Here is a 23648-nt window from a genome sequence, read left to right as displayed (position 1 = left end):
CCAAGAGCTGGGTCCTGCCCTTGGGTGACAACAACCCCCTGCACTGCTATGGGCTGAGAACAGAATGGCTGGAAAGCTGCCCTGGGGAAAAGGACCTGGAGGTGCTGATGATAGCAGCTGAACATGAGCCAGCTGTGCCCAGGTGGCCAAGGAGGCCAATGGCACCTGGCCTGGATCAGCAGTGGTGTGGCAGCAGGACCAAGGCAGTGACTGTGCCCCTCTGCTGGGCACTGCTGAGGTTACACCTGGAGTCCTTTGTTTGGTTTTGGAGTCCTCACTGCAAGAAGGACATTGAGGGGCTGGAGCATGTGCAGAGAAGAGAACAGAGCTGGGGAAGGGTCTGGAGCATGAGCCTGGTGAGGAGCAGCTGAGGGATCTGTGGGCCCTCAGCCTGGAGGAAAGGAGGCTCAGGGGAGACCTTCTCACTCTCTAAGACTGCCTGAAAGGAGAGTGGAGCCAGGTGGAGTCAGGCTGCTCTCGGGCAGCTGATAGGAGCCTGAGACGATATAACCCAAAGATGTACCTGGGGAGGTTCAGGTTAGACATCAAAAGGGATTTCTTCATTGAAAGAGTGGCCTGGCATTGGAACAGGCTACTCAGGGAAGTGGTAGCGTGACCATCACTGGAGGTGTTCAAGAAACAGCTGCACATGGCACTTTGTTCTGTAGTTTAGCTGACACAGTAAAGGTTGGACTTTGATGACCTTGGATGTCTTTTCTAACCCCTATGATCCTATAATTATACAAACTTTCTCAGGGGTGCCTTAGCACAAAAAAGATTCCTTGATCTTTCATCAGTCAGTTTAGGACATGTTAGAGTTGTTGTCCTTCATATTAAGCCTACACACCCATTTTTCTCTGAAAACTGCATTTTGGGACTAAATTGCAGAACTGATCATTACCCAGGTCTTGTCCCTTTGTCATGGTTGTCTCTCTGGCTGGCAACTGAACACTGCAGCCAATGGCTCAGTCCCACAGAGTGGGATAGAAGGAAGAATTGGAACAGTAAAAGAGAGAAAACTCATGGTTTGAGGTAAAGACAGTTTAACAGGGAAATTCAAAGCTGTGCAGGGACTGAAATGTTCATGCCTTAAATTTTTTTATGAAATTTTGCCCATTATAGCAAAAAATGTATAAAGAAACTACAACAGAAACCTCCTTGGAGAACATTGGACTGTAAGTCAAATTGCTGAGATTAGATAAAGGGAAAAGCCATTCTTAATCACCTCAGGCCCAGGGAGAAACACAAGGCTGAGGGAGAGGAGTGTGTCCACAACAAAGCCAAACACAGCAGATATTCTTCCCTGGCTGACTTTGGGGTGGGAGAGACCACAACATGTAGAGGCCAGGTTCACTCCCCCTTGAAATGTAGAGGGAGAGGAGGTTTTGGGTGTAACTTCTGGTCAGAGGCAGCGAACACCCATCCTCGTTTACACAAACTGGCCCAGCTGTGAAACCCCCAACCCCACAGGGCACATCAATGGGACATTCACATGAGAGGTAGCTGAGGGTGTGTCATAATCCATCAAAGGCCCCCCCAAAGTGCCCCCCAGAGTCATTACTGAAGCTGTACACCACAGGACTGCATGTGAGGTAACAAATCCAGAGTCTGCTGCAAGAGACGATGGCCAACTTCCCCCGTCCTAGTGAGGTGCCTGGGTTTTCCTACCCAACCTGAGTCTATATTAACCCATCAGATTCCCTGCTTTGTGGGGGGACCTTCACTGCCGAGAAGACCAGCTGGAGAGGATCAACAGAGCATTGTTGGGATCCACAGAGTGGTGCTATTTTCCTTATTCTGTCCCTATCACTCTCTCTCTGTCCCCCCGACACCCGCCACCCTTCTCTATTTCCTTCTTTCTTTCTCTCTCTCTATCTCTCCCTCCCTCCCTCATATTTACTATCAAATAAAATCCATACTATTGACTTTGGCATATGGTCTTGTTTGCACATAAATTTGGGCAGAGGCATTTCTAATAACTTTAATAACTGGATCATGACACAAAGCAAAACAAGGAATTAACTCACTGCTTCCCACGGGCAGGCAGGTGTTCAGCCATCCCCAGGAGAGCAGGGATCCATCACACAAACTGGTGACTTGGGAAGACAAATGCCATCCCTCCAAAATGCCATCCTTCCTTCTTCATCCCCCTTTATATATTGAGCTTGATGACATATGTAATGGAATAGCCCTTTGGTCAGTTGGGGTCACCTGTCCTCGCTGTGCCCCCTTTCCAATTCCCAGTGCACCCCTAGGCCACTCTCCAGCGGAAGAAGAGGCCTTGATTCCCAGATCAAAGCTCAGTTATAATGAAAAATGCCTGTGTTATCAACACTGTTTGCAGCAAAAATCCAAAACACAGCCCCATACAAGTTACCATGAGGAAAATTAACTCTACTCCAGTCAAACCCAGCTCACCCTCGTAAGGATTTGGAAGCATATCTTTGGATCCAAGCATTTGACCTGGCAAATGTTGCTGGTAGCAGAAACACAATTTTTTTCTAATTTTTAAAATTCTTGCTTCATCACTGATCATAAGTGCTGGCAATAGCAGAGCTCAATGTGTTGGTGTTAAGGGCCAAGTCCTACAATCACTGTTGCTATTTCTCTGCACAGCAGAGAGGTTTTACTGCAGTGGAACACAGCATCCCCTCTGTGAGCAGAAATGCTGTGAGATTTTGAGGCTGTATTAGGGTAGTCTTTCTTAACATCAAAATCATCTGAGGTCAAGAGGGCAGAAAAGGAGCTATTAGCAAGATCATTGTAGCTTCTTGTTTCTGTGCTGTGTAGGAGCAATTTTTTGTGTGTCTAGTTTTCCTTGTTACTGGGGGGTTTGCTGCCCTCCCTCCTCACAGGCACTGCAGCCCCTGATGCAGCCCTTGATTGCTCAGACAAAGAATCCACTCTTTGGCTGCAAATGCTTAAAGTCTTTGATATCAAGCAAGCCAAGAAAACTAATGCTTAACTGAATCAATCGCTCAGCTGCAAAATGAAAAGCAGACTAGATTAGAATGGAAAATAAGAGTAGAGGTGACTTTAGAGCTATGACTCTCGCCTCCCTCTGTCCCCATTTTTGTCAGGGGAAAAACTATAATTTCCCCTTTTTGTTCTCCAATGGCAAAACATGATTTATGACCATTTTAAAGTGTATTTATAGAAGTGCTTATGAAAGGTGCCACACTGACAGCTTGCTAGGTTTCTCTTTTTTTTTTTTTTGCCTGCTTCCCCACTCTGCTCCAATGTTCAGTGCTGCGCAATGTCCCTTCATTCCAAAGTAAATATACACTTACTAATGAAAAGATTTTCAGGAAGACTCTGCCCTGATATAAATTTTCCCTGCAAACATGTTCATACTTTATCACACAACCAAAACAGGGTGGAGACAATGGTCTTTCATGGAAGAAAACTGCAAGAATATCTGCAGTGCAGAGTGAGATATTTAAATTCTGCAACATTTACCACTGTTACTGAAATAGCAGTTTCTGTTTTCCAAATACTGCTAATAGCCAGTATATTCAATTTTCACTGCTTAAAAATTGGAATCTGAATTCATACATTAACTACAAATGTGTATTGAAATGTGTAGAGGTAGATATTTGGCCCTTGGTCTTATGATGAAAAAAAATCTCTTTCCCTTATTTTGTTATTCTGGGAGTAAATTTTCTCATGTTACATAAGCACTTAGAAGAAACAAAGGAAATGACTGTAAATTACTTGACCAATTAGAATAAGTATGTGTTCTTAAACAAGTGTTTGCCTCTTGTAGCTGTGTGATTTCACAGCTCTGTGATATCTCTATTTGTCTACTTGGTAGTGTTGAAATCAAAGGAACAAGCTACATTCAAAGAATCCCCTTGCATAACTTTGAAGTTATGGGCAATAAAGTATTTATGCTCTTCCAATCATGGGAAATTACAGTATTTTACTTTCTTTAAGATACTTTTGAAACAGTAGGAATAAACCAGACAGCCTGATTTGATATTGCTGTATCACTGGCAAAAATATCAAAACTTGTGAAAATATATAAAACAGTAAAAATATATAAAACAGTAAAATGAAAGGGGTTCAGAGAAGAGGAGATTTTAAAATCACAGATTTGGAACTTATTTAAATGGGTTTCAAGTGAAAATCCTACAAGTTTCACATGCTATAACTACCTCTCAAAGCAGGGACAATAGGATGCTATTTGTGGTTACTTGGCTTCAGTCACGTGAAATGCATAGTAAGTGGCGCAGTTTTCAGAAGAATGAATTCATGTTAGGAATTGTATAAATAATGAACATTGATATAACTCATGAATGCCAATTTCTGCTAGAGAAGATTGCAGGCAGGAAAAACAGAAATATCCTACAGAATGTGTATCCTCCTCACCCAATTTCTCCCAAACATGGTCTATTCCCAGTTTTATTTTGTCTTTAAAAGAACATAACACAATGGGATAGAATCAATATGACATAGGAAAAAATATACAAATTGATATTTATAAAAAATTAAAAAATAGTAAGAACCAAACCTAGGTATCATAACAACTAAGATGCCATATTTCATGTGCTCTGTATAAAATACACATTCAACAGTCCTGTGTTCTTTTCTGTGAATAACAGACTGTCCCCAAAAACCTGAACTCATAAATATGCAGAGACATCACTTCAGATGCCCACAGTGCAGGTTGTTGCAGAGTTCTGAGGAACTACCACTGGCAGAGCACGCAATGAAATACTCTCACAGATTCCTCGCACAGATGCTTCTATATGAGCAGAAGGGGTAGTTAAGCTGTGCCTGAAGGAACTTGGCTCAGATTAAACATGTGGGTATAATAGCTGTTAAATGCAACTGTTCCCAGAGTTTTTGTATAATATAATATGCTGAACACATTTGTGAAATATTCCATATCGAAAGTGATATACTTAATGAAAGTTCTGGAGTGGTTTAAAGTCACAGGTAATCAATTGAGAAAGACACAGAGAGCAATTTTATAAAATTTTAATTATTGTAGATGGATTAAAGTCTAAGATATTTATGTACCTAGCTGACTTTTAATATTAATGATTATACTTAACAAGAAGCATATCTTTGCAGCATTTGCAAGGAATGAGAAAAAGCAGGTCTATCTTCCAGTTTCTTCATAAAAGATGGTTGCCATTTTGTCTATCAGGAATAAAATGTCAGTGGCCCATTAAGGTAATAATGGGTACTATTTCAAAAATAATTCCAATACATTTGCTACTTCTTGAATATAAACTTAAAAAATACAACAAGCATGAATTGTAGTGATAAAAGGTCATGTATGTATCATTGAAGCTCCCAGGCAGAAAAGAAACAACTTCAATGACACCTACTCATCTGTTGAACATTGATTCTGGTCTTACTTCATTGCTAAGGGTTAATTCAGTAGAACTCAGCTCAGTGACACTTAAATATCAGTATTTAATTTAAGAAGGTTAAGGTTAAAATGTCAGAACCTTTCAGTGCTTGAATATGATCTGAGTTCAAAGGGAATGAAGTCTATCTGATTAACTATACATGAAAATAAGGCCTGTAGTAAGATTAGTGACAGGGATCCCAATAAATCCAAAATGTAGAGCCTGACACTGTTTGCATGGCATTAGCCATGCTCTCTCAGGGATATCACTGCAGATGACAGTTTGGTGGAAAGATATAGAAATTCTTGTGGGCTGTTGGGCTTTTGATTGTCACCCAAAAGACCATGCCAAAGTGGGACAGAGCTAACAACATGTGCAGCAGCCAAAACCAAATATTCTTAACACTATGAGTTACAACTGACCTCCAGTTACAGCTTCTCCTGTAAAGGATAAACGACTTGTAGTGCTTTAGATGCAGGGAAAGAATCAGCTGGAATACTCTGTGCTGCTCTGGGTTAAACAGAAAAATTTGTGACCAGATATGATATGCTGCAGCCTGTGGAAGCAATTATGTGCTACCTATATTTCAGTAGTTTTGGTCATTATGGTTAATCCTTCAGGCCATCTGCAATATATTATAAAAATATGGAGAACAAAGTGACCCAACCAAAAAAGTTTGTTATTGTACTATTATTTTGTTCCTACAATATTACCTGAAATTAAATGCCCCACAAGAAGCCATAAGGGCAAAAGTAATGTTATCAAAAAATGCTGAAAGAAACATGCAATATGATTGCTATCATGACTTCACTAGAGCTATCTTTTCTGATTATGGATTCAGGTGGTGATCTTGGAAAATTCACAGATAATTCCTGGTTTTGTTGGGTTTTATTCATTGTCAACACAAAAAAATAGGCATGTCTTGCTTAGACAGCACCTTTTGGTACTAATAGATTCAAAAATATTCACCCCGTGTTTCTGTCAAAGCGCAGCTATTAAAAATTCAGTGGGACTTATTCTTTCCTAAGGCCCATAACAAATGTTGATATAATGTTTCAATGTCTAAAGCAACATAATTTATTAAATTCCATCTACATGACAGATTTTGAAAGTTAGGACCTTTCAAAAACTTTCTCCTTCATTTTGCTCTAAATAGGGAAGATTTCTGCTGCAAACTGAGGACCTGACTCACATCATGGCTTTCCGCCATCAGTCTGTACTGCACTGTTACATGGCCACAAAATCTTACAAACACTGCAACTACCCAACCAGTGACACTGCTGATGAAGTCTGCTGTCAAATTCTGCCCCCTATTTAAGCTTTCCAGAAGACCTTATATAATTACCCTGGCTAAACAGGTAAAAAAATTTCCTGGACTTCCTTGATTGCATTTTATCCAACTTCATTATGACTCTTATCGTGATGCACCTGTGTTCAAACTTTCAATTAACAACAAAATTAAAAGGATCGCAAATGCAAGCAAAGAAAAAGGGTATTAAAAATAACCTGGGAAAATAAGATGCAAATAGACTGTGTTCAATGAAAATGGAGTCAGTCAGCTGTTCTATTAAAATACAATCAAGTAGCTCAAATATCTGTGTGAAACTAAATTTTTATTTAATCTGTTCTCATTTCAAGGTCCTAATTCCATTGTCTGTAAGAGAATGAAGCACTTTATTCTGCTTAAACAAAATCTGGAAGAAGGAGGCCCAAAAGGAAAGCAGTCATGAATGGATGAAAAGTTGTCCACAATATGAAAGAACTTGAGAATTATTTCAATGAATAATTACATGGAACAGTGTAGCAACAACAACATATTAGTTTGCTAAGGCTTGTTTTGTGGCTGTTTCTTGGCTGGGAGGATATACTTATCTCTGAGCAGAATTCCTTGAGTTTCAGAGATTAAAAAGTCCAGAAGGCAACACTAGGATCATCCTTGTTGATATTCTGTAATTTTGATCCATAGTCAATGTTATGAAATGGAGTGGACAAAACTGCTCTGGATTTGTATCCAAACCACGTTTTTTATTGTAAAATTTACCCGTAAGTGTAAAGATAATATGATCAGAAACTATAGGTGCTGGTGAAATAAAAGACATTTAAGAACGGGCTGCAGGATAGCAAAAATTTCCTCAGTTTTTTCTGGAGATAAATAAAAACATGATGTTATGCCAAGTCCTAAAGCCCAGTCTCTTAGCAAGTCATATACAGTCTTCATAGAACACTGTGAATTCTACTCTGGTAGCTTAATTTTATTTTCAGGTTATTCAGGAATTTCTAATTGTCACTGTAGAGTATTGATCATTTATCAAAATGAAAAGGAAAGTGATTTTACTTTTCTTTGACTGCCAAACTCCAAGAGAAAGACCTGAGAATCACATGGAAGGAATACCTCAAGTATCCTGCTTTTCTATCTCTTCTTTTAATTTTCCATTGTTTGAAGGCTTACACATTACTGATAAATCTCTTTGACCAAAGTTTCATATTTCAAATATAAAGAGAGTATTCTTTTTATTCTCTTTTTCCAGTGAGGAACACTTGATGAGCCTGATTTGATTTGAATGGTTTATCAGTTAGAGTAATCAGTATGAGTAGTCTCTTATCTATTAGACCACATGTTCCTTTTTTCTTGTGAAGTACAATTTCTCCATGTTAGGACTGCAGGCCTGGGAAATATTTTGTGATTTTTGTCAAGGACATTTATGTTCATTGATTTATTTATTTTATGTTGTTGTGTACACTAGAGAAAAGATTGTGTTATTTCATATTTCAGAGAAAGGTTTTACTTACATGAGGACTCATACCAGTTTAAAGGTGGCACTTGCAGAAATCCTTTGACATTGCCAACAGATTTATAAAGAAGTTGTTGATTTTTTTGGTCCTATTGGAAACTATGGTCAATTTTATAAAAAAACCCCAAGCTTGTTGTCAGTCCCATATAATAAATTTTGGTTATTTCTTAATTAAAATTTATTAATTAATCTGTGTAGTTATTACTGAATGACATCCTACCTTGATTCTTGTTCTGAAATTAGTCCCATGCATGAATTTAGTATAATCCAGCTGTATTTAACTGAACCCTAGGATGATGTTCTCATTTTAATAAGGGTAATTAATTAAAAATCATTAACTTTTTTTACTAATAGACAAAAAAAAATCATATGATCATGAATTCCCCAAGGTAACCTAATAAAAAAGGATTAGGAAGAATCTTGTAGTTCTCTTCCTAGAAAAGTATATTTCTTTAAACTACATCAACAATATGAATATGAATGGCATAAATTGAAAGTTAAATTTTCCAGTAAGTTCATATTATATTTTCTTATGTTGCCCCTGTCAAAAGCTAATTCATAACAACATTCATAAAAATGTGAACAACTTGAGTATGAGTATTGCTCACAGCAAATGCAACACTTCAAGACTAATTTGTAAATTATTTTGCTTTATGCATGGATAAGAGCACAAATACATGCTCCAAGTACCCTTATGGTAAGAAGCCACATAAACACTTAACATGAATAACTTACTATTAAGATTTTAAAGTGAATTTCTTCTTAGGATTCCTATTTTTTTACTTTCTAAAGATCTATTTATGGAGTCAACTATTCTAGCTGTTCAACAATGGCATGTATCACATATTTACAGTTCCACTTAAATTTTTAGGAAAATATGTGATGTCAAAAGGCAAAATTTTAAAAGAAGAAACCAAAAAATTGTGTTACCTCTTTTATCTATTGTGGACCAACTGGGAATTTATGCTTAGAGATAGTTTACCAAAACTATTAAGTCAGAAGAGGTAATTTATTATTAAGATTAAAAAAAAAAAAAGCTAGTAGTCAAAAAGTTATTTTTTTCTAGGTTAGTATGAGTATATGCAAGAAAGACAAAAGTTCAGTGATGTCTTATATTATAAATTAATAAGATGAGTAAGAACATAGAAAGCACTGAGAGTTTCACTGATAGCTCATAGCCTTTGACTGTACTTTACAGATCTTACATTTTATACTAACAAGAAGAATTGTCAATTGTACATTTAGAATCTGTAATACCTACAGCATATTTTTAATTTGGAAAAAAATAAAACTCAGCTCATTCATAACAGAAACAATATCACTAAATTATCTGCCACAATAAGTATTAAAGATATTTTGTGGTTCTCAATGTAAAATGTCCTTTGTTAATGATAATCCTTATGGTTATTTAGCTCCTCTAAAATAAACAACAAACAAGCAAATAAACAAACACATATTGGAGCTGTTTTGAAATTATTTATCCTCACAGCAAAGGCCCTAAGGTACAAGAACAATGAACTATTTTGCAAAGAGAGCGAATAACTAAAATAGAGGGTAAGTTTAAGGACTCAAATAAAAATTTAAATTCCATTCTAATAATGCATTTAAAGGATGCAGTGTATTTTTGGATTCAGATTTTGATATTTCAATTTTTATGAGAAATCAAAGTTTTATGAACTTAGAAAAGATAGAACTTGTATAAAAGCCATGATATATGAACTTAAAACAGCAGACGCTGATTTTAGAGCTAATAATTTATTTATTTTATTTTTTGAGAATCTAAATCTCAGCAATGGTGAAAGACAAAAGGATGTAAGCAATGCCCCAGAGCAGACCAATTTTTCATCATCAGGTATATGTTCCCTCCCACAGTGACAGGGAAAAGGTCAGGAGATAAGAGAAATCTGGGCAATGTGGAGTTACAGATGTCAGCTTGTGGCCAGCAGGACCGGGGCAGTGACCATCTGCTGTGCTGAGCACTGGTGAGGCCAGACCTCAAATCCCGTGTTCATTTTTGGACTCCTCACTGCAGGAAGGACATTGAGGGGCTGGAGTGTGTCCAGAGTAGGGAACAGAGCTGGGGAAGGAAAGAACACAAATATGATGAGGTGCAGCTGAGGGAGCTGAGGGCACTTAGCCTGGAGAAAGGAGGTTCAGGGGGCACTCATCACTTGCCACAGTTCCCTGAGAGCTGGGTGGAACCAGGTGAGAGTCAGTTTCTTCTCCCACATAAAAAGTCTCAGAGCATGAGAAAATGGCCTCAAATTGTGCCAGGGGAGGTTTAGACTGGATGTTAAGAATATTTTTTTCATTGAAAGGATTGTTAAGCATTGGAACAGGCTGCCTGGAGAAGTCTCCATTCCTGGAAGTGTTCAAAAAAAGGTGTGTATGCGGCACTTGAAAACATGCTTATGTGGTGAACATGGTGGTGGTGATACATTAACTGTTGGACTTGAGGATTTTCAGTGTCTTTTCCAACCTTAACAATTCTATGATCCTGTGATTCTATATCCTTATCAAAACTATGTTTCACATATGTTAGAGAGAAGCTGCTTCCTAGGAATGCACCCAGGCCCTTTCTGACCCTGCTGTTATGGTTCTGTCTGGTATCAAGAGGTCCCAAGAGTTTGCAACTGGCTGCATAAGTGACTTCTTTTTATAAAAGACAACTGCTTTAACACACATGGATTTTCCCCAGCACAAAATACAGTATAAATAAAGTCCTTTTCTTTTGACACATCAGCCAGGCAGAGCACTAAAAGGGAGAAGATCCTATAATAATCCCTGGAGGAAAAACTGTCACTATAATTTCACTATAGCTGTGAAATTTCCAAGCAGGATCAGATGAATGTGTGGTTAAATACATGCCACTGAACTGCAGCTCCTGCTTTCATGGGACACATTTTCCTCAGAATTTCCTGTTCTCTCCAACAGGGACACATGGCAAATAATGTTTAAGGCTACTCAAACACCAGCAAACCCAGAGTCAAGGAAAATAGAGGAAAAACCTGGCTGTTACTGCTAGAGTTCAGCCAACCTCTTGCCAATCCATGTACAGACCTACCAATTTTTTGGGGGGGGGGCCAAGACTACCCTGGTTGACAGTGAATAACAGATCAGTGCAATGAGTGTTTCCATTGATAATTATATTATTTGCAAAAAAACTACATCAGAAGATTTGGATCAAGTTTGTATGGACCATGAAATGATGAAATATTTGTTAACAAGAAATTATTATATAACTATCTCCAAGTCATCTGAGTGATAACAACAATCATAATTGCTTACAGGCACAACATGGTTTCATAAATATAATTGTCTGATCATTATTGATCTGCTAATATACAAGTATGAATGCTGCTCTGAAATAATTTATTTTAACACAGATAGGATTTACAAAACTACTGACAGGGAAATGACAACATTTGTATTTCTTCATTCTAGCTATTTCAGAGAGCTCTTTAATTGTCCCTCTGTCCTACTGACTAAATTTGCTAATTTTTCCTTTTTTCCTTTTTCCATTTCTGTTTCCTTATCTGTTTTGGTTCTCCCCTGCCCCTGCCACTATATATTTTATCCAAGGCCATTTCATTTTCCTTTCATTGTTTTTTGCCATTCCCACCCCATTCACTATCTACTGATAAGAGAGATAGTAAACAACCACAGAAATGTGTTGGAAGCAGCAGAGAACTGGGCATGTGATGAACAGGCAGACAAAAAGACGAATACCAAAGAAATGTAAATTTATGTATCTGGAAATGACCAGAAGGACTCTGTGACCCAGGCTTTTAAAGGAGACATTCTACTCTCCTCTGTCATGTGCTATGCTGAAATTTGTCTGTCTGTGTCTCTCATTTAGACGAGAAATTTCCACATTTAGGTTAACATTACTGATCAAAATTTAATTGAAGCTCTCAGTGAAAGTGTCAAGATATTTCAAGCTTTCTGCAATGAAAGCTCTTAGTGAAAAATTTCTCAGTGTCCTGACTACAAATGTACAAGTTGTTGCACTTCATGTTTGATAAAGAATGCAGCAAATTATTTAGGCGAAGGGATGGAGGACAAAAAGGTTAATGACAGACTTGGTTTTGAAGATGAACTACGAATTAATGGATTCAGCTCAGATCCTGTTGGTCATGGTCCAATGATAATTCATTTGTAAAGACAGTTATCTCATCATCAGCTTTAAACGTGGGAAGAGCAGGAGATGGCTTCTTTAAATTAAAACCTGGGTGCATTGCATTAAGATTAAATTATTGTTTAAAAGTCATCATAAACTTAATGAAAATATGACAGGAGACATCGTAATTTATGCAAATAAAGCCTATTGCAAGCAGAGATTACAGCACACTTTCTGAGGCTTTCATTTTTTGCATTCTTCATTACTCATAGAAACCATTTTCACATCATATTGTTCAAGAATCCTCACTGTAGAGGGGGAGAAGACAGTAGAAGAAAAAAAAAATCACTAGTAGCTAAAAAATGTGTTATACTTAGCTTTACTAGGTTGAAAGTTGAAGGTCTGCATCCAGAGTCCTACTCACAGCAGGTTTCCCACCCTGCCACTCTAGTTTTGCATCCTGGTAAAGTGAAAGTGGGACAAAAAGGGGTATAAACCCCCTAAAAAAAATCCATAAAGTAGAACGTGTGTTAAAGGCAAGCATGACAATTTTCTGAAATTCATGTCGATGAAGTCTCAGGTACACTCAGCAAAGGATAAAAAATATGTAGTTAAAAAATCAGTTAAAAGGTTTGGTAATATTTTCATTATTTTTCTATGTGTTTTTTGCCTTTTTGACTATAAGAAGAATTTCCCATTCTTAGTAACTCATCCCCACTGGATGTTTTCTCATTGCAATATACACCGCACCACTGCATGCCATGTTCTCCGTCATATGAAAATATGTTTTCATATTCCTTAGGAAATAGGAGATGTGTTGTTTGAGTGTGGCTCCTGATGAGAGGTTGCTTCCATGGCCAGTCCCTCCTACTCGTGGAGGTGGTGAAACCATCTGCAGGCAGGAGAGCTCTGTGAGAAGCTGGACTCCTCATCCTCTGCTCTTGCTTTGGAACCTCTGCACAAACTCCAGCTGGCTCTGTTGTGCAGCAGACACATGCACTAAGACATAAATTTGGCAGAAATACTAATATTTCTCTCTCTCTCTGTAATTAAAGTGCACGTGCTAATGGTTACACAGGAAATGCAGTTTTAAAAATTGTGCGTAACAGTTTTTAAATAGTGGTCTGTCACTTGGAGTTCTGTAATTTGACTGGTGTGGATGAGCAGAAGCAGGGAGGGCTGGCCATATCCTCAGGGCCTTGGCAAAGGAGGCAAGATGGTCCAAAAATGGACAAAGCAAGTGACTATTTGGAAAAGTGACTTCTTCCACCCTTGAAATCTTGTCCCATGTCGTTATGCATTGTTGCAAAGGTAAAAAACTCAGCTGGTCTTCTCCTGGCTCTCAGAAGAGCCTTATTTTAACTCGTGGTGGCAGTCTGGTCCTCCCATCTCAGCGAGGGTTTAGGCTGGATGCCACAGCTTCCCTGGAAATGGAAAATGTGTAAGGGGAGCAGCAGCTTTTAGGGCAGTGTGTGTGAGCAGTAGCTGAGTGCACTTTGGGCAGGGACAAGGGAGCCCAAAAGTGTCAGCTGAGGCTGCAAATAATGAAGATGTCACCAAAAGAATTATTTTGTTCAAGAAAAGGTTACGGAATTTGTCATAAGACAGGCTGATAGGTAATTTGAAAATGATATCTTTCAACTGCACTGACAAGACACAAGTTTTATTTCATCTTTTTCTCAGCAACAGTGTCAGTAACAGCACTTTGGTAACAGCACGACCATAATCTTCTGTATTTTACTTTTGACTTATGGTAGCATAATTTGTTTTCTGAATTGCCACCAAACTGAGCTGCCCCACTCTGAGAATAGTTTTTCAGTATGGATCCAAGTAAGCTACCAGCAGCACAAAATATATTTGGATTTGCAAAATACACAGAGATAACAGACAAGTTTATACATATATATATATATATTTCAAGAAAGTTTTGCTCAGCACTTTTCAATAAATTATGCCTGAGATATTTCCTCCAGGTATTGGGAACATTGGTAATTTACTACAACTGGTCAAGTACCACACTGAACTTGAAGGGCATGCATTACTTAATGCTTAAACATTGTAAATTAAGATTCAATTAAGGTGAAATAAAATGATGACTCTATTAAACAAAAAAAAAGTATATAGATATTTATTCACTTCTGGAGACTAAAACTTTCTTAATTAGCTGACATGATATACATAAAATACTATAATGAACAAAATTGAATTGAATAGGAACTCATCTATTGACAGAGCAACAAAGCCTGCCTAGAGTCTGTGATAAACATTTAGAGTCAAGCTCTGACTTTCCACTAGGGAAAAATGCACAAACAATAAAACCCGATTCAAATTTAAGTTGTTCTCACAATCTAATGCAGTGGCCACATTCTATAGGTTCTAAAAAAGAAGGACATTCATGGTATGTCACACTTGAAGTTTATGAAGTTGCAGCATTTTTACTGTTAGCAGAACTGCAGTAAAAATATAAGTTAATTAAGACTATGCTGTTTACTTCTTAAAACAGCACTGTAAGAACATGTAAATGTAGGTTATTGTAGAGTTTTCCAAGAAGGTTTCAAAGCACAAAGGGATACGTAACTGTAGATATTGACTGTGTGTGAAAGGGTGATAACATTGTGTGCAACACATCATCACCACCCTCACAGGGAAGAAATTCTTCCTTTGATCTAAACCTACTCTTGCTCAGTTTGAAGCCATTCCCTCTTGTGCTATCACTCCATGTCCTGTAAATTGTCTCTCTCCATGTTTCCTGTGGGCTCCCCTGTAGTGGAAGGTCACCCCAAAGCCTTCTCTTCTCCAGGCTGAACATTCCCAAGCCTCTCAGCCTTTCTTCATAGGAGATGTGCTCCATGCCTCTGATAATCTGGGTATGCTCCTCTGAATTTTCTTCAACAGGTGGTTGTAACATCTAGGACATGGTGGGGAAATTCCTTTGACATTCATCCCCCATTCTGTTTTGTAAGGCTGTATCTATTTTCATAAGGAAATGCACTTTGTAAAACAGATGTTGTATCTCCCTGCTTTTTACAGAAGGAATAACATCTCCAGGTGAACCAAGCACTTGTATTTAAATATAATTGAATAGTTCCCAAGTTGCCATCTCCTGGACTGAAACAATCAAAACCAATAAATAGTTAAAATTATTTATCTTACCCAAGAGCAAATATGAAAATATACCTTAGAAATATCTGTTTTTCTGCAGAGACTGTAAAGCTATGAAAAACATTCTTTGCAGAACTAAATCTTATCCTAGGTAATAATAGAAATTTCATCTCAAATAGACAGCCAAGTGCTTTTCTTATTACTGTGATTCCCTCTATCATCAGTGGCCTTCACTGAGTAAAAGGTTTTAGAGGAAAAAACTGCAAGATTTTTACCCAGACTTCACTCAGCAAACCAACAGCTGAGCAAACAGATTCAAGCACTCATCTCTCTCTTCCCCCTTTACCATTATTTTTTAATAAACTAAAAACACTTGCCTAAGTAGAGATACCCTTGGAGGATGTGGGAGAGTCTGTTTGCAACATGCTGAGAGACTTATTTGTGTTTGGTTGTTTTGACCAAATGACAGAAATCTTCAGCTAATACCACATGCACCAAACAGAGCTTTTTGGCTTCAGACACAAATTGATAATAACAACGATTAAAAAAATGGCTTTTTAGCATCTTAATGTTTTCAGTCTTTTAAAATGTATTTTGTATTTCAAAGAATAATTCAAACACTGAAAAAAGAAAATAATAAAACATGCAAGCATCCAGATTGTCTTTTTTCATTTCTTCCCCCCTCTTTTTTAATATAAATGGGAGATCAAATTTTTAGTGTGAATGGTGACAAACCAATTTCTTTCTGACAGCTGTTTTTTTTTTTTCAAATTTCATTTCTTACAGCATTTGCTGAAAACTTAGTTCCCTTGCCACCACATCTTAACTGTATCCCCAAACAGATTAACATCATGGCAGGACAGCATGTCGTGTAATGATTTTAATAACATTTATTCATAAGATTGTTACTCCTCCCAGCTTCTGCCTCAGGATCTGCCACAATGCCATGTAGTTCATTAGCAAACACACTGAGAAGTCAATGAGGCAGACAAAATGTGTAGATTAAAAAACCCACAACATTAAGTTTAACTCTTCCATAACCTTTTAAACCTCATTTATAGGCTTATTTAATACTAAAATTCAATAATGGTGTATATTGTTCTAAATTATACATATTTAGGAAGAGCAAAGTATACACAAGTTCTGTCTCACACAAGTTTATTCTGGGACTGGGAAATTTAGCAAAAAGAAAAGAAAACAAAACAAAAAACAACAACAACAACCAGAAACTAGGAAGAAAAGAAAAAATATTGCATTAATATCCATAGAAAAGTTATTAAAATGTTTCATAAGGTTTTGTCGAAATATTGATACAAAAATGAGCAGATAACTATGTACCCAGAATCATTAAAGCCTATTTTGTGAGTTATTACATATTTTATATTATCGTTATATATCTAAAGACATATTTCCTTAAAAGGTAATTTGGGTAGCAAGAGTGCAAAAAAAAAAGGCAAAAAAGGAAAAAAAATGGACATATATTGATAACTATGGAGAAATATCTATTAACCTGTAAGAATTTCTTCCTTCTCTGAAGACAGCTAATGTTTACACTGTAGATGCATAACCAATCTGTCTCACATATACAAATACACCTCATGCATATATTACAATAAATATTATTTTACTGTAGTAATATATTTTCCAAACTGAGGAGCAACAAAGTGTCTCCAAGATGAACATTTCTCTATGTCCTCATAACAAACTTCCCAGAAGGTGAAGCCATGGTTCTCTATCGGCCCATTTGATCTGGTCAAGGATTTTCTTCTAGGAGTTACTCAAAGGAGCCTTCCATACATTTACAGAAATACTGTTCAGTTCTCATTTTTTGGAAAAACAGATCTTTCTGTAAAATCAGCTTTTGGGGAATTAAAATCAGAAACACAAACAGAAACAGAATCAAAGAAAACACCACACTCCCCTGCCAACCTAGTTTCTTCATCTAGCGTGAGACAAATTAGCTGCCCAGGCTTTAAATAATAACTTAACCATGGTTTATTTTTCACAAGCTTAGGCATATTGCAAATTAGGAAAATGTTCATAGAACTCTATTTTCGTTTTGAGGTTTGATCAAAATAATTTTTCTATGCATGTAGTTTCCTTTTTCCTTGGCTCAGATTGGGTTATGGTGGTTAGAGTTTAATTTTCAGGAATTGGAAACAAAGGTTTCCTATGTTTCTGTTCATGAGAGTAGCAAAGCAACCTGCTTCTAGAATTCATTAATGAAAAAGAATCTGATTCTCTAGAAAATGGTCCATGGGTGTTCATTTCTGCATGAGCAAAATGCTGAAGCGTATTTCACTGCAAGGACAGGCTGAGAAAGTGGAGGTGGATCAGCCTGGTGAAGTGGGAGAAGAAAAGGTTGCATGAAGACCTCAGAGCACCTTCCCATATCTGAAGGGGCTACAGATAGCCTGGAGAGGGACACCTTGTCAGGAACTGTGGTGATAGGACAAGGAGGAATGGCTTCATACTGAAAGAGGAGCAGATGGCAGATGGCATATCCCCAATTTATGTTAGGGATAAAAAAAAAATTATTTACTGTGGGGGTGATGAGGCACAGGTTGCCCAGAGAAGTTGTGGCTGCCCCATGGCTGGAAGTGTTCAAGACCATGTTGGATGCAGCTCTGAGCAACCTGGTCTAAAGAAATTTTCACTGCCCATGGCAAGGGAGTCAGAATGAAATGATTTTTAAGGTCCCCTTCAGCTCAAACCATGTTATGATTCCCACCCTGAATACTGAAAAGTCTAATGGCAGTGCTTGGATGTGAGAGACAGAAGCTGATGCCATCTGGTGTGCAATGTTATGGTGACCTTGTTTATCTGAAGGAATAGACCATGTTTTTGTATCAACCATTCTGTGAAACAAGGCTTGTGTCAAAACAAAGCAGGTGTAGTGATTGCTACCCACAGTCATATTTGAATTATTTAAATAAAGACAACAAAATCTAAAATTAAAATAAACCAAGGAACCAGAAAGGTGCTGCAACACTGGATGTAGTTTTAGTTTTGAAGCTGTCATGTACCAAAAGCTGAATTTATCAAATCTATGAACAACAACATAAATGAAAATGCATAACTTTTGGCAAATACAGTTTAGGTTTTAAGTTGGCCAGAATAGCAGTGGCAAAATATAAAGACAGAGGACAAAGAGTGAAGCTGAGCCAGTGTGGCATCTGCCAAAGTACCACATTAACTCTTATGGTTAGCAGACACCATTACTGTGCTTTAGTGGGAACTAGCTGGAATATTTTGGACACTAGGAGTAGAAATGTGTAACCAAACACATGTCAAGACATTTGTGAGATACAGTGCTATGAGCTATGCATAACATGGTGCAGATCCTCTCAGGGAAAGTGTGATCTCTCTTGTCTTTGACTAAAAAGGACCAACAATCTTGTTGAGGGCATCTCAAAAGCATTCTTCAGAAAAAAAAAATTAAATGGATTTATGAAGCAAACAAATGAGCCAATTGGATGCAATAATTTAGGGGGGAAAAAAAGTCCTAAACTCATTCAGCTGGTATAAGCTTGATAGAAGATCTCAAATTGTTAAATCAAATGTATTTTACTTATTATGACTGTGATGCCACATTTTTGGGTGGGTTCAGAGCAGGTAAAAAAAAACCAAAAAACCCACAACAACCAGCGAACAAACCTTTCCCCATATTCCCCAATTAATATGATGCTAAAGTACTTTAGAGCCACTGGCTCACATAAGCACTCTTTTCTGTCAGTCACATATGTTGCTTTATTTGGTTTGCATTTTTATGAACACAAAACTTCTGTATTTCTTCATATACATGTCATAATCCAGAATGCAGCAACGTGAGGAAAACAAAAAAGCCCTCTTTTGTTAACCTAAGAAGGTTAGATGTAGATACAGACAACATAGAGAGCTGGGCTTACTGAACACAGCAATAAATACATAAATAAATAGAAAATGCCAGGCTTTTCCTCTATTAAAAATAACTCTACAAAAGCAATGAACAGCCAAAGTAGCCAGCATCTATCCAAAGCCTTGAAGTTTTTCATGTGGGAGACTTCAGACCCAGCATCAACTGTTTTTCTGAGAAATGACAAACTTTCCCTTCTCTTAGTACAAAGCCAGATGATGTCTCTAAAAATTTCCTCCTACCCATCTGTTCATTCAGCTGGTATGTGGCACCCTTCTCCCCATTTTTTTTTTGGTATTTTTATACAAAATGCAAATTTTCAGGTCAGGAAACTGCAATACTTAGAATAAAAAAAAAATCCCTTAGGCTTGACATAAACTCCTGACTCTCAGAAAAAGTGTTCTTCATTTAGGTTCTCAGATATATAAGCAGAGTAAACTATTATGCCATCCATGATGAATGACTGAAAACATCAGCAAAGAGCAATTACTGTATGTCTGATCTTAATTTGTCTTCCAGTTAGAAATATTATACCTTATGCAAGCTACCTCAGGGAACAGATGCCATCAAAGAGCAATGAAAAATGTTAAATATTCTGTGGATAGAATTCAATGCTATAGCAGCTTCCCATGAGAGCAGATGCAAGTTTTCAGGCATTTTCTGAACATTAAGGACTTGGCAGTATTTTCAGACTCCACCATGAGATGCTTACCTTCCCTATCATTAGCTTAACATCATGTTATATTGCAGTCTCCATCTCCACAGAGTGGAGAAATCTGGCTGCTTCCTTGGACTGAAATAAACATAGTTTTATTGTGCATCCTACTTATTGTATGGAAGGAATATTTCTTCAACTAAACTATTAGAAACATACTTAAAATATTCATAACTGTAGCAAAACAGGCAGCAGGGAATTTGATAAAAATATTCAGTTCTCTTGAGCTGTGAAAGTGGTTGTTTTGGGAAATGCTTGGTTATATGAGAACTAATGTATAAAATGAAAATATTTCTTCAAGTCAGTAGAGCTTCTGAGCTCTACAATTTTTTTATATTTTACTTTTTTTCCTGCATATGCTACATTTTTAGCAATGATGAACACTTCTCATGTGTGTGATTTGGACAGTTGATAAGAAGGAAGGTGGAAGGATCTTAATGTTTGTCTTGTCAGTCTGAATTTGATTATTTTTTAAAAGTTTTAATTTTTCAGAAAAAAAATCTTACAACAACAAAAAACCCCAAGGACTCTAAATTTATCTTGCAGTAACAGAGGTTTGGCCAAAGGCTGCAATTATTTTGACAGAGTCAGAATTCAGTGGTTTACAATGTATCAAAAACTGTATTTACTAATTAAAATTAAATAAATCTATATTCTCTATAACATTGTTACTTCCTTTTCTTCTTTCAAGAACACCTTTGGAAAAAAGGTCTCACTTTTGTTTCCATGAAACAATTAATCTTTTTAGATCTTCCCTACACTAAGCCCAAGATCAAATAAAACCCAAACGTAGCAAAGTGTGCAGTGTTGCGAGGGCTGGTGTTGTGCTCTGATGTTGGCAAATTACAGCTGATACATCTGGTGCTCCACTTCAAAGACAAGATTGGTCATGCTCTGTGTGCTGGGAAATTGCATGCTCTGCTGTACATAATAATGTTTTTCAATTGGGCTTGTTCTGCATAACATAGATTCAATTATTATATAATTCCTACCTCTGTAAGTGAGTATATTTCTATTTTCTGGTTGATTTAGGAGTGAAACTTCTTACAAGTTACACAGGAAATTTGGGATAACTTGAGTATTCATTTTTCTCTCATGGATTACTCGGACATCTAGAGTATCTGCTTTCCATACTAGCTGGAGAGTATCCATACAAGTATCTGCTTCAACTACAAATGAAGAGACCAAGTTGCTGAATTTTGCCACAGAATTTCTTCTAAACACTTCCCTGCATAACTGGAACTAGATGTGGAACTGGTCACCGTTTCTAAAGGAAAAGTTCTTTTTCGACTAAAATATCCTATATGTTTTTGTTATTTTGTTTTGCCCTCAACCCCCACCAGTTGGATAAAAAACTGGGCAAATTTAAGTAGATTATTATTATTATTATTATTATTATTATTATTATTATTATTATTATTATTATTTATAAAACCTTTTAAAAATAAATTTTGCAAATTAAAAGAATCTATGAAAGCTTTTTACTTAAGGCTCTGCATAGCTAAAAGTCCATCACTCTGCAACACGACTTTATGCAGTCAAGTAAAAAAGAGTACACTTATCCCATTAAATAATTATTTTGTACTAGTTACCAGTCTCTTCCACCCAGACACCCTATATCTAGTAGAATGCAATTCAGCTGAAATACACTGAAAGCTCGGTGAAATATCTTCTTATGTTGCAAGCTGCAAATACATCTTCCTCTTATTTTAAAAATCTCATTCAAAGAAGCACTTTTTAACTATCGGAAGATACAATCTTGACCTAATATTTCCTTAGATATGCCAATTGAACATTGAGATGATAGGCTCTATTAACTCTGTGCATCAGAGTGGGAATGCATTGATCAAGCATTCATTGATTACAGCATTCAAGAGTTATTAGATTTCCTTGGGAAAGAAGTATGTTCATATGATGAATTAAGGAGAAAAATCAGTTTAACCTAATTAGTAAAGCACAGTTGAATAAAATATCTATAGCTCTATGTCTTATGCTTTTAGGGTTTTCTGGAATAACACAATGAATCTTTCCTACAAAGTATTTACTAATCTATTAAATTTTTATTTTACAGAGAGCAGAGGAACATATTTTGTGCAGCCTAGAAAATGGAAGGACAAACCTATTGTTCATAAGAGCTGTAATGAATGAGAACTGCAAGAAAGAAACTATTCTTGTTATAGTGTGAAGATACTATTTAAGGGTAAATGCTTTGATCTTTTTAATGATATTGAAGACAAATCTGGTTGCTATAGAACAGATCTTGGCAATGAAGATGAATATTTTACTTAGTACAATTTTGTTCTACTAGACAAATGAATCAAGATAAAATGAAATAGTTCTACTTGTCTGTTTAAAATAAGCCACTAAAAATCAACATGGCTAATCATATTAGATAGGAAGCATTTGAAAAATTAAAATTTACAAGATGACAGGAATTTATTGAAATAAGCAGAACATATGACATGTACAAGTCTTGTTACTGCCATCTGTATTTGAAAGTTCAGCATTTTTAGCTGTACATGTGGGAAATAAAAGAAAGGTTAAAAAGACAGTCCTGGAAGGGAAGAAAAATCTAACAAAACATTTAACAACAAATGCTATTTCTAAAAGAATCTGTCAAGAAATAAAATGCTGTGGCAGACAATCCAATTGATATATCAAGTACTCGGTGCTAGTCTTAAGACTCCAACTTTATGATCAAATACCTCAGGAGGAAAAACTTTCTTTCGCCACAAAAATAAAATATAATCAATTCTCACACTGTGTGCTTTGAAGTTAAAAGACAAAAAGGTTGACTTAATAGAATTTAGTAAATGAAGCTAATTTTAACAAGGTCGACTTCTCTATGATTAGGTTTTGCTGGTTAATTAGGATGTACTGAACTGGGAAATCCACTCACACATAAAGCATTCCCCTAAGATCTGATTACACACAATAGTTTTCAAGATCAGTGGCTGGTGCTTAGTGAGGCTGGCAGCAGACAGCACTAAAATCTGATAGAAGAGAAGAGAACCTTGGAGATGCAAAGATACATCATTAACAAAATATAACAGGAAATCACAGGAAAAGCACCATAAAGGCCATGGAGCCTACAGGAAGGATAGAGCGATACTGTTTACAGAGCATAGAGTGACAGTACAAGGGCAATGGCTTCAAACTGACAGACAGGAGGTTTAGACCAGATATTAGGAAAAATTATTTACTGTGGGTGTGGTGTGGCACTGGAACAGGTTTCCTTGGTAAACTATGAATACCCCATCAAGGCCAGATTGGATGGAGCTCTGAGCAACCTGGTCTAGTGGAAGGTGTTGCTGCCCATGGCAGGAGCTTGGAACAAGATGATCTTTAATGTCCCTTCCAACACAAACCATTCTCTGATTCTATGTCCTTCTAAAAATAAAAATATTCTGTGTGGAGTGTTTTCACTGTTTCCCGTTCATTTGCTTTGCAGGCCATTACTGTACCACGGGCTGTGAGATGTGATGAGTATTCGATTGGACCAGTGCTTAATACAGGGCAGTACCTCCCTGTCTGAGCTGGCCAGGCACATTGACCATATCTTCAGGGAGAGGACACTAATTAACAACATAATTAGGGCTAAAAAGTTCTTCTGAGCAGGAATTTTGAATAATTAAACTGAACAGCCATCTTGATCAACAAA

The sequence above is a fragment of the Passer domesticus genome, chromosome 2 (assembly GCF_036417665.1).
Source record: "Passer domesticus isolate bPasDom1 chromosome 2, bPasDom1.hap1, whole genome shotgun sequence".
In the NCBI taxonomy this organism is placed as follows: domain Eukaryota; kingdom Metazoa; phylum Chordata; class Aves; order Passeriformes; family Passeridae; genus Passer; species Passer domesticus.
Note: the sequence above shows the minus strand (reverse complement) of the source record.